Below are 13,064 nucleotides of genomic sequence, written 5' to 3'. Positions count from 1 at the left end.
AATCGAAAGATACAGTGTGGCTGAATGGATAAAAAAACAAGACCCAACTATATGCTGTCATATAAGAAATTCACTTCACCTGTAAAGACATACATAGATTGAAAATAAAGGGAAGGAAAAAAATATTCCATGCAAATGGAAAGCAAAAAAAGCAGCAGAAGTAGTCGTACTTATGTCAATAAAATAGATTTCAAGACAAAAAAAGATAAGGGGGTAAATTCAGTAGGAGGATATAACAATTGTAAATATATGTGCATCCAAAACTGAAGCACCCAGATATATAACGCAAACATTATTAGAACCAAAGAGAGAAATAGACAGCAATACAATAATAACTGGAGACCTCAACATCCTACTTTCATTTTTTTTATTTTTATTTATTTATTTTTTTTGAGACAGAGTCTCACTTTGTTGCCTGGGTTAGAGTGAGTGCCGTGGCGTCAGCCTAGCTCACAGCAACCTCAAACTCCTGGGCTCAAGCGATCCTACTGCCTCAGCCTCCGGAGTAGCTGGGACTACAGGCACGCGCCACCATGCCCGGCTAATTTTTTCTATATATATTTTAGTTGTCCATATAATTTCTTTCTATTTTTAGTAGAGACGGGGTCTCGCTCTTGCTCAGGCTGGTCTCGAACTCCTGACCTTGAGCGATCCACCCGCCTCGGCCTCCCAGAGTGCTAGGATTACAGGCGTGAGCCACTGCGCTCAACATCCTACTTTCACCATTGAACAGATCAGCCAGACAGAAAATCAACAGAGACGTCTGATTTAATCTGTACTATAGACCAATGAAACTAATAGAAGTTTTAAGAACATTTCATCCAACAGCTACAAAATACACATTCTTCTCATCAGCACACAGATCATTCTCAGTGATAGGCCACGTTAGGCCACAAAAAATGTCTTAGAAAATTTAAAAAATTGAATTCATATCAAGTATTTTCTCTGACTGGAATAAAACTAGAAATCAATAACAACAGGAACCTTGGAAACTACAAATACATGGAAATTAAACAGCATTCTCCTGAATGACCAATGGGTCAATGAAGAGATTAAGAAGAAAATGAAAAAAATTGTTGAAATAAATGAAAATAGAAACACAATATACCAAAACCAATGGGATACAGAAAAAACAGTACTAAGAGGAAAATTTATAGCAATAAGCATCTACATCAAAAAAGTAGAAAAACATCAAATAAAAGTGATTCATCTTAAAGAACTAGAAAGGCAAGAGCAAACCAAACCTAAAATTAGGAGAAGAAAGGAAATAAGAAATATCAAAGCAGAAATAAATGAAATTGAAACAAAAAAATACAAAGCAACGATGAAACCAAACATTAGTTTTTTTTAAAATAAAAGATAGACAAAATTGACAAACTTTTAGCCAGACTAAGAAAAAAAATAGAGAAGATCCAAATAAATAAAGTCAGAGATGAAAAAGGAGACATTACAACTGATACCATAGAAATTCAAAGGGCCATAAGAAACTACTATGAGCAAATGTATGCCAATAAATTGGAAAACCTACAAGAAATGGATAAATTCCTAGAAATGTACAACCCACCAAGATTGAACCAGGAAGAAATCCAGAACCAAAATAGATCAATAACAAGTGATGAGATAGAAGCAGTAATAAAATGTCTTCCATAAAAGAAAAACACAGAAGCTCATGGCTTCACTGCTGAATTCTACCAAACATTTAAAGGAGAACTAATACCATCCCTACTCAAAGTCTTCCCAAAAATCAAAGGGGAGGGAATACTTCTAAACTCATTTTACTATGCCAGCATCACCCTGATACTAAAATCAGACAAAGACACACACACAAAAAGGAAAGTATAAGCCAATGTCTCTGATGAACACAATTGCAAAAATCCTCAACAAAATACTAACAAATCAAACTCAAAAACATATTAAAAGATCATCATGATCAAGTGGGATTCATTTGGGGGATGCAAGGATGGTACAACATATGCAAATCAATCAATGTGATACATCATATCAACAGAATGAAGGATAGAAACTATATTATCATTTCAATTGATGCTGGAAAAGCATTTGATAAAATTAAACATCGCTTTCTGATAAGAACTTTAAAAAAACTGGGTATAGAGGGAACATACCTCAACATGATAAAAGCTATATACAGGAGACCCACAGCTAGTCTCACATTGAATGAGAAAAAAACCCAAAGTCTTTCCTCTAAGATCTGGAACAAAATAAGGATGGCCACTTTCACCGCTGTTATTCACCATAGTGCTGCAAATCCTAGCCAGAGAAATAAGACAAAAAATAAAAAAAGAAAAGAAGATAAAAGGAGGAGGTGGAGGAAGAAGAAGAAGAAGAAGAAGAAGAAGAAGATGAAGAGGAGGAGGAAGAGGAAGAGGAAGAAGAAGAAGAAGAAGAGCAGGAGGAGGAGAGGAAGGAGGATTAGGAGGAGAAATAAAGGGCATCCAAATTGGAAAAGAAGAAGCTGAATTATCCTTGTTTGCAGACAATTTGATCTTATATTTACAGAAACCTAAACACTCCACCAAAAAACTTAGAACAGATAAAAAAATTCAGTAAAGTTGCAGCATACATAATCAAGATACAAAAATCATTAGTATTTATATATTCTAACAGCAAACAATATGAAAAAGAAAGCAAGAAAATAATCCCATTTACAACAGGTACAAATAAAATAAAATGCCTAGGAATAAATTTAACCAAAACAGTGAAAGATCTTTACAATAAAAACTATAAAACAGGCCCTGCACAGTGGCTCACGCCTGTGATCCTAGCACTCTGGGAGTCCGAGGCAGGTGGATTGTTTGAGCTCAGGAGTTTGAGACCAGCCTGAGCAAGAGTGAGACCCCATCTCTACTAAAAATAGAAAGAAATTATCTGGACAACTAAAAATATATACAGGAAAATTTAGCTGGGCATGGTGGCGCATGCCTGTAGTCCCAGCTACATGGGAGGCTGAGGCATGAGGATCGCTTGAGCCCAGGAGTTTGAGGTTGCTGTGAGCTAGGCTGATGCCATGGCACTCTAGCCCGGGTAACGGAGTGAGACTCTGTCTCAAAAAAATAAATAAATAAAAATAAATAAAAGCCATAAAACATTGATGAAATAAACTGAAGAGGATACAAAAAATGAAAAGATATTTCATGTTCATGGATTGGAATAATCAATATAGTTAAAATGTCCATACTACCCAAAGTAATCTGCTGATTCAATGCAATCCCTATCAAAATATCAATGACATTCTTCACAGAAATAGAAAAAATAATCCTAAAACTTATACAGAATCACAAAAGACCCTGAATAGCCAAAGCCATCCTCAGCCAAAAGAATAAAACTGGAGGAATCACATTAGTTGACTTCAAATTATACTACAGAGTTGCAGTAAACAAAACAGTATGATACTGGCATAAAAACAACACATAGGCCAATGGACAAAAACAGAAAATCCATAAATAAATCCACACTTCTATAGTGAGCTTATCTTCAAAAAAGTTTCCAAGAACATATACTGGGGAAAGGACAGTCTCTTCAATAAATGGTGTTGGGGAAACTGGATATCTACAGGCAGAAGAATGAAACTAGACTCCTATTTCTTGCCATATACAATACTCAAATCGAAATAAATTAAAGACTTAAATCTAAGACCTGAAACTATGAAACCACTAGAAGAAAACTTTGGAGAAATGCTTCAGGACACTGACAAAGATTGCTTGAGTAGTACCTTAAAATCACAGGCAACCAAAGCAAAAATGGACAAATGGTATTGTATTAAGATAAAAATCGTCTGCACAGCAAAGGAAATAGACAACCAAGTGAAGAGACAGCCCACAGAATGGGAGAAGATATTTGCTTTGCAAACTACATGTCTGACAAGGGATTAATAACTAGAATATATAAAGAGCTCAAATGACTCAATAGGAAAAAATGAATTAATCTGGTTAAAAATGAGCAAAAGATCTGAATAGACATTTTTCAAAAGAAGACATACAAATGGCCAACAGGTATATGAAAAATGCTCAACATTATTCGTCATCGGAGAAATGCAAATCAAAACTACAATGGAGACATCATCTCACCCCAGTTAAAATGACTTATCAAAAGGAAAAAAAATAATGGATGCTGGCAAGGATGCAGACAAAGGGGAATGCTCGTGCACTGTTGGTGGCAATGTAAAGTGGTGCAGCCACTATGGGGAACACTATGGAGGTTTCTCAGAAAACTGAAAAATAGAACTACCATATTAACCAGTAATCCCACTGCTGGGTATACATCCAAAAGAATGGAAATCAGTATATTGAAGAGATGTCTGCACTCCCATGTTTATTGTAGCACTAGTCACAATAGCCAAGATTTGGAATCAACCTAAGTGTCCATCAGTGAATGAATGGATAAAGAAAATGTGGTACATATACACAATGTGATATTATTCAGCCATAAAAAAGAATGAAATCCTGTGTTTTGCAACAACATGGATGGACTGGAGAACATTATGTTAAGTGAAATAAGCCAAGCACAGAAAGAGAAATTTTGCATGTTCTCCCTCATATGTGGGATCTAAAAATGAAAACAATTGAACCCCTGGAGATACAGAGTAGAATGGTAGTTACCAGAGGCCAGGAAGGGTAGTGGGAAGGGAGTATAGAGATGATTAGTGGGTGCAAATATATGCTTAGATAGAATGAACAAGTTCTAGTATTTGACAACACAACAGGGTGACTATAGTCAACAATAAATTACTGTATATTTTTAAATAACTAAAAGAGTAGAATTGGAATGTCCCTAACAGTAAGAAATTATAAATGCTTGAGGTGATGCATACCCCAATTACTCTGATTTGATTGTTACACACTGTAGGTCTGTACCAAAACATCACATGTACCGTATAAATATATACAAGTATCATCTACCCACAATTAAAAACAAAAAATTTTTCAAAAGAAAACTAAAAAGTATAAAGGTAAATGAAAGGGAATAAAAAAATAAACTATAAAAATCAATTAAACACAAAAGAAGGCAGTAAAGGAGGACATGAAGAACAAAGACAGGCTACATAGAAAACAAATAGTAAAATGGCAGAAACAAAACATTCTTTATTAATACTTACTTTAAATGTTAATGGGTTAAAACTCTCTGATCAAAAGACAGACATTGATAGAATGGATTAAAAACCATGCTGAGACTATATATTGTGTACAAAAGGCTCACTTTGTATCCAAGGGATCTGGGGTAGCTACACTATTATCAGACAAATTAAGTCAAAAAATTGTTACAGGAGATAAAGAAGGACCTTATACATTGACAAAGCAATCATCAACACTGAAGACATTGTAATGTGTTCATGAAGAAGACATAACAAGTGTAAAAATACACACAACAGACAAAAGAACCATAGCGTCCAGGAAGCAAATATTGACAGGAGGGAAGGCTACTGGTGCCTGAATTCGGAGGGTGGGGAGGATCATCCAGCCTGCCGTGGGGATAGAGTGGCTTGGATTTCATACACAGAAGTACACCAGCACCTAGCAGGCCAGCAGACACAGGGTCACCTCCCAGTTGGGGCCCCTGGCACCTCCAGCCCCCCAGACAGCCGCAAGACTTTGTTCCTAGGGGAAGGAGATGCCATGAGGGCTGTGCCAGCAGAGGACGGACGACGCCACTGGAATCCGCTCTGAGGGTTCGTGGCTCCTGGCTCTGGCAGTCCTCGGTCCAGCCGGTCCCTCCCGTCGTCCACCTGGGCCAGGCCTGCAGGCGGCGCGGTGTGCCTGGCACCTGGGAGTCCATGGCCGGCGGGAGGCGGTGGGGCCCCCAGCTGAGTCCCGAGCCCCAGGCCCCAGGGCCCACGGCCCCCACCCTACTCTGGCCCCCACCAGGCGAGGCGGGCACAAGGGAAGGGCAGTGAACCGTGTCGCTGAAGGAGCAAGGCCCGTGCGAGCCCCAGGGACTGGCCTGGGTGCTCCCCGAGGACAGGCAGGGACTGGGAGTGACTGCTCCGCATCCCGGGGCTCGCGTGCACGCGCAGGGGAGACCCTTGGATGGGACGGGCCAGGCCCAGGGACGCCCCACCCGCTGCCAGAACGTCCCGACGGGGCCCAGTGGCAGAAGGAAGCAGCCGGATGCCTGAAGTCCTCAGCACAAGCCGGTTCGCACAGGCACACGGGGGAGCCCTGGTCGCGCCCGGCTTTTAAGTGCGCAACCTCGGAAGGGCGCCTCAGTGTTCTCCTGACAGGAACGGACCCTGCACGTTTGTCTTTTGTCTGTTGTGTATATTTTTGTACTTGTTATTTCTTCTTCATGACGATACAATGTCTTCAGTGTTGATGATTCTCTTGTCAACATATAAGGTTCTGAGGGCCTCTGAGAGGGAAGGCAGAGCAGCAGCAGCCATACAGGCCACAGATGATGGTGCAGAGTTATGGCGTCTGGAGAGCACAGGGGGCTCATCTGTGGAAGGAGACTAAGTCAGTGGCGGTCGTCGCCGTCGGCCGGGGTGGCCTGCATAGGCCTGGCCATATTGCAGCTCCCAGCCGTGGTGACTCCAATGGTCATGGCGGTCCAGGATGGCCCCTTGCCATGCATGCAGTCCCAGCATCTCGAGCTCAGTGCACATCAGGGCTGGTGGCTTTTCCTTTCTGTGGGCTCTACAGGCCTGCGGGCCATGTGGACACCCCCACGCCCAATGCCAAAGGCCCGGGAAGGCCACTGCTGGATTTGCATCCTAGCCAAGAAACCCTCAGGGACCAGGACACAAGGGGACTGGCTGGGAGGAGGGGTAAGAGGAGGGGAAAGACAGAATACTGGAGTCCAGAAGAAGGGGAACCTGCACTGACAAAGGTGGCATTCTCAGGGCAGCGTCAAGGGGCTGTAGATGGCCTTGAGTGGTGGCTGGGGGAGGATGGACCTTGGAGGGGGAAGGGGGCCTGTAGCATCAGTATCAGACGGTACAGTAACTGGATTTCCACCAGCATCCTCCTGGTGCCTCTCTCCTTCCCCCATAGGCAGAGATCACTTGTGGGTCCCAAGGGTTCCATGTAATGGATGCCTGAGCAGCAGAGCAAGGAAGGCGACATTCCTCACCTCTAACTTGCTTTTCATTTTTCTTCACATTTAGCCTATGGACTAAGGAAGACCTGGCTATCCTCCAAAATGGAATGTGCACTGCTCCCTTCTCCTCCCCTATTCATCTAGCCTAATGCTCCTTCCTAGGCACTGTATCCTTCCCTAGGGCAATGATTCCAGTAGTAGCTGTCACTTTATTATGTGGGCCTAATGGTTTGCCTGGCTTGGGTGCTCTCCTGGCCCACATCCAATCACTCAGCAAATTCTGCCATTCTACCTAAAATATCTAGAATGCAACCACATCTCACCACTTCTACTGCTGCCACATCAGTCCAGGCTACAGTCATCTCTTGGCTGTCTGAGTGCAGTAACGTCCTACCTGGTCTTCCTGATTCTAATCTTAACCCTCTTATAGCCTGTCCTCAACAGAGAAGCTACAGAAGATGTAAGTCCAATCCTGTGTCTGCCCTACTCAGTTCCCTTCAGTGGCTCTCTTCTCACTTAGAACATAAGCCAAAGTCCTTACAAGGGCTAACAAGGCCCTAAATTATAAACTCTGAATCCTCCATTACGTCTCTACCTCTTCTGCTATGCTCTCTGTTGCAAACTCCACGCCAGCCACACTGGCCTCTTGGCTGCGACTTCAACATTCCAGGAGTTCTGGTGACTGAGGCTTTTGCACACTCTGTTCTCCCTCAAATATGGCTCATCTCCTTCAAATCTGCTCAGCTCTCGTCTCCTCACTCTGCTCCCTCGTGCAGCTGTCCCCCACGGACTAACACGCAATCAATCCCCTCACAGTGCTTTTTCTCTTTGCCATATACTGCTCTCCGCCTTCTAAAACACAGTATAATGTACAAATCTGTTTTGTTTGTTTGGTATTTCCTGTCTCACTATGTCTTCCGTTGGTGGTCTAGTAACCGTTGTGATATAACAAACCACCCCCAAACTTAGTGACTTAAAACAGCAATCATTTTCATCTCCAGTTTGAGCAGTCACTGAAGGTACAGCAACAGCTGAGGTGGCTGAAGTGAGGGCTGGAAGAATATGCTTCCAACAGGTCTTAAACAGGGGGCAATGTTATGCTGGCTTCCAGCTGGGACCACTCAGCCGCATCTGAGGGCCAAGCACCTTGGTTCCTTTCCATGTGGCCTGTGCTTCCTCACAGCATAATGGCTGGGTTCCAAGAGTTCACTAAGAGAGAGAGAGAGAGAGAGCGCGCGCGCATGCGAGCATGCACACCAGCTGGAAGATATATCACCTTGTATGACCCAGCCTCAGTGTCCCCTCTGTTCTATGCCTTTGACCAAGGCCCTCACTACCGAGGTTCTAGAGGAGGGGATGTAGACTCCCCCTCTTAATGGGGACTGGCTAGATTCTAGAAGAGCAATCAGGACAGGAAATACTGTTGCAACCATTTTTAAAGAAGGCAATGTACTAAATTGGGTCCCCCAAAGGCTAGGACTCCGTAGTGGGGGAAGTAGGACAGGGAAGGGGAAGAATCCAGGCAAAGGTGCAATCTCAGAAGGAGGAAAGATTCAGCCTGGTCCCTCAGGAGAACTCTGGAGTGTAATTCCTAATTTGAGTTTGTCCCAATGTGAGGTAAAGGAGCTGGGATTTGGTAATGCTGCACCCCTCAGAGGGGACGGCAGGGAGGGTCAATTCCGAGGCATTGGAGCTGGGAAGGGGCACACCAGACAGAATAAGGGCTACCAGAGAATTTGGGCAGAGCTTACATTCTGACTCCTTAAGGAAAGACATCTTTGTTTCACTCATTCCTGTATCCCCTAGCACCCACAAGAGTACCTGCAGCAGGTGGTCATTAAATATTTGCTGAATTTAATGGAATTGTCAATGGAAATAAATGTTTCTTTTCTTGCTTCTGTTTTTTGTGCCTTGATGCTGAAGGTCCTCCACACCCAAGATATTAAGTTTTCCTGTAGCTTCTAATACTTTTTATAGGCATGTTTCTTGCATGAACTTCCTAATGCCCTTGGAGTGTTTTTTTCCCGTCCATGTTCAGTGGCTGGCTGAATTATAATTTACATGCAGTAAAGTGTACAAATATTAAACTTGCAGATTGGTAAAAATTTACGTATGTATACATCCTTGTAAACACCAGCCAGATTGAGATGCAGAATGTTGCCATCATGCCAGAAAGTTATCTTGTGCCCCATTCCAATAAATAATAATATCCCTAATAAAGGTAACAAGGTAACCATGATTCTGACTTCTGTCACCATCGAGTACAAAAATGAATCAAAAGTCTGAAGTTGAAGAACAAAAAAAAAAAAATGGAATAGTTCACAAATTCAAGACAAACATAAAGCAGGTTGTATTCTTTTACATGAAGGCAAACAAAGGTTAAAAGTCAGTAAAATAGAGAGTCTGACCATGGCACAGAGAACAAAACAACAGCGGTGCCTGGAAGCAGAGTGGCCCGGATGAGGCAGAGGGAACGTGTAAAGTTTATGGTCCCGCCTTTGCCAGCGCCACCCACCTGGAACCAGTGTCGGTGTGTGGTGGCGGAGTGGGGTCAAGCTTCATTTTTGTCCATCTGGATCTCCTTCCGATGACCCGGCACCCTTTATTGGAAAGGCCGTCCTGTCCCCGCAGTTCTCCAGCCGCCCCCCCTGGCGCAGATGAAGTTCCCGGGGACGTGAGAGTCTGACTCTGGGTCCCGCTTTCCATCCCACCGGGCCCACTTGGCCAGCTTCCACCAATACCACACTCTCTCAGTTGCAGAAAATAAAAACCAAGTTTATAAAACAAATGGCATAATTAAAATAATGAAGTGATAAAAATGCAATTGAACATCAAGGGGAATAAAGTAGAAGGAAGCTTGAAATTTAGGGAGGTGAGTAAAGCGGCCAGAGCATAAGCGGCCAGGGGTTTGAAGACCCTTTAGCTTAGGTGTCGAGGTCCCTGAGGAGCCCTGCAGGCCAGCCTGCTCTCCTTTGGGTGAGGGCTTGGTCTAGTGTGTGTGTGTTGGGTTCACGGTTGGCCTCCTACTTCAGTAGGGGCGAGGAGTTTAATGTGGCTTTCTGTCCTTTCTCTCAGCTCCAGGATCCCCTGGACCTAGCTTGTCTGTGCCTTTGGCCTGTTTCCCCCAAACCCGAGCTCACCCCCTCCCTACTTTGACTGTCCCTGAGTTGCTTCACGACCTAGAAAGGCCACTGACCCAGCACCCAGGGCAGCTGGGAGCCTCAGCCACAGAGGAAAGGCAGGTGGTGGCAAAGGAGACGCCTGCTGGGGAGAGGCAGGCCGAGGCGGTTGCTTTTTCATGTGAGTGATGACAAAGGTTGTGTTATATGTGGTGTCAGGAAGAGCAGTTGATTTTACTGCCAATTATTGAAGCTAGTTTCTGATGAAGAAAAAAAAAAGAAAATGTCAACCTGTGGTTTGGCCGAGCAGTGCTAATTACAGCCACCGCTCAAGCTTTTGCAGGGCAGTAACGTGTGCGAAGGCCACTGCACGTGAGTCGGGTTGAGTTTGCTGTACTTAAAAGCAGTAATAACGTCCATTTGCAAATACTCGGCTTTCAAAACCAGTTCTTTATTTACATTGGATGTCATCATTTCAAACAAATAAGAAAGAAATTAAGTCATGATTCCTCCTTATAAGACTTTTATTAATGCCAGAAATGAAACAATAAAAACAAAATAAATTTGAAAAATCAGTGTGACTGTGGGTATAGAGACGGTGTGAATGGGGACCGAGGGGACCATAAGAGGAGAAAGCCAGGTTTGAGAGGACCCTTCGTTCAGCTGATTCTTGTTCCGTGGTGAAATGGCCTGTATGGCGACCCTCCCCCTGGGTCGCCTTGTGCCAGGCTGTGTGCTGGGCCTAGGCTTCCTCTCTTCCTAAGGAAAACTTCACTCCCAGGGGTCCTGGGTTTATAGCCCTCTGGGTTTGCAGGCTTGAGACCCTTCTTTCCCCTGTCCTGCACTGCACATCCCCTGTTCTGGAGGAATTTCCTAACGAAATGACACAGAAGGAAATGAAACAAAAACGACTACAGAAAACAATGCGGGGTTAATTGTTGTCCTGCCCTGTGATGCCGACTCCCAGATCTCTTAGGAAGGTGTGCACCGCACAGTGTGCAGACTCGCCGTGTACGCTTGACTCACAGTGGTCTCCTGGGATCGTTTCTGTAACAAATAGCAGGCCCTTTCTCCGTACACATCGACTGTCTCCACCAGAAAACAAGATTTGGCTGGCATCATTTTGACTTACGGTGCCTTTCTCAGGAGTATATGCTGCCGTCAGCTCAAAAACCACCTGTACTTTGTTTCCTTGAATTGTTGTTTATAGCAGTTTTATCAAAGCATGACATAATCACATATACCCTGGAAATGAGGGCTGAAGTTACGTTTTTTAAAATGAATTTTTTTCTTCTGACCCCTATTATCATCTTTCATACCTTAAATGTAGAGAACACCTATTCAGAGCATGTCTGTTTTTAATTAATCACATCCAAACAGGTCACGCTACTCATATGTGTATTGCTTTAGGTTGTAAATATGTTCCTGGAAATGTTTTCTAGAAACATATTTCTTTTTTTGGTCAATTGAATGACATTTCACTACTGACATAATTTCAGCTGCAGTTTTTTTTTTCTATCTTCAAGCTGGTAGCCCCAAGTGTCAATCTGATTCTTGACACTTAGGGCTAAAATTTTTCTATACCAGCCTTTGTCAGGTAATCAGTGACCCTAACACAAGTGTCCCACACATGGGGAAGCTACCATCTATGCGAACCAGCAGTCTGCAGCCCTGGTTTCTTGCCTGAGACTCTGTGATTCTTTGCAAGTCACACGGGGAGGAAGACAGCTCCTTACAGGCTCTGGCCTGTGTGTCATGACATGGCGCTGGCTGCGGGGTACAGGGAGTGGGGAGCTCTCTCCTCACTGTCTAGACTCACTAAGGACCCTGAACCCAGTTAAAGTATGTGGAAATTTTTTCCTCACTTTGCCCCAGGAAGAAAATAATGTCACCAGAACCTGCTGCTTTGAAAATCAAAATGACTTCTTGTATGGTCTGAAAAACCAAAACTTTGGCATTTACTTACCTTTGGGGAGGTTTGAAACCCTGAAACCCTGTAGCAAAGTCTACCACTGCTCCAACTACACTATCATAGACCTGCCTGCCTATTTGAGCCATCCTTGTATATAAGACACAGTGCTAGTAGGAATGGCAGACCAGTAACTGCTTAGTCCCCAGTAGTTCAGAGCGGGCATTAAATGAAACTCCATGCCCAATTGAGACCTTTATTCTGGGTCCCCTGGACCCCAGGACTGTAAAGGAAGTGGGTGACACTATGTTCTCATTACAAAGTGGGAGTGTTTGCACTCTCGGGACCTAGTCATTTCTCAAGCAGAAGAGAAAAATTGGCCAGGAAATCTGAGAATGGAACTCACTGGTTCCCCCCCCCACCCCCGGTCATTTCTCTCTGTCACTCAAAAGCTTGGGCCCATCATGGATAGTGGGACAACTTATGCTTCCCCAAGGCAGTAAAAATTCCTCTCCCAGCATTAGCCAGCTCACAGGGAGACATACTGCATAGGGGACCATATGATCCAAGAATGGATTTCATCAGGAGATATTTCTAATTGTAACTACGGATGGTGTTAGAGTTCAGTTGAACATCACACAGAGAAACCCTTGCTTGACATGCATATCTTTCAAGTATCAAAGCACCTGCTCACATCCCTATGAAAGGGAGAGGGATGATGACTCATCTTGTGTTTGCTGGTGTTTCCCACACATCTCCAAGGTTGACCCGACTAATCCATTTTGTCAAAATACTCAGAGGCAGTGTGAGATGGTGGAATGAGTCTGCAACGGGCAGCCTGGACAACTCTATTCTCAGCCCAACTCTGTGTCTCAGCTCTCTGAGTGATCTTGGGCAAAATGTTCCCTTCTCCACTTCTCAGTTTTCTTTTCTTCAAAGTAGGAACAACAGTCTCCGCCGCGCCTAGCTTTTGAGGTCTTTTAGGG

This window comes from Eulemur rufifrons, chromosome 30 (assembly GCF_041146395.1).
Source record: "Eulemur rufifrons isolate Redbay chromosome 30, OSU_ERuf_1, whole genome shotgun sequence".
NCBI classification, from domain to species: Eukaryota; Metazoa; Chordata; class Mammalia; order Primates; family Lemuridae; genus Eulemur; species Eulemur rufifrons.
Note: the sequence above shows the minus strand (reverse complement) of the source record.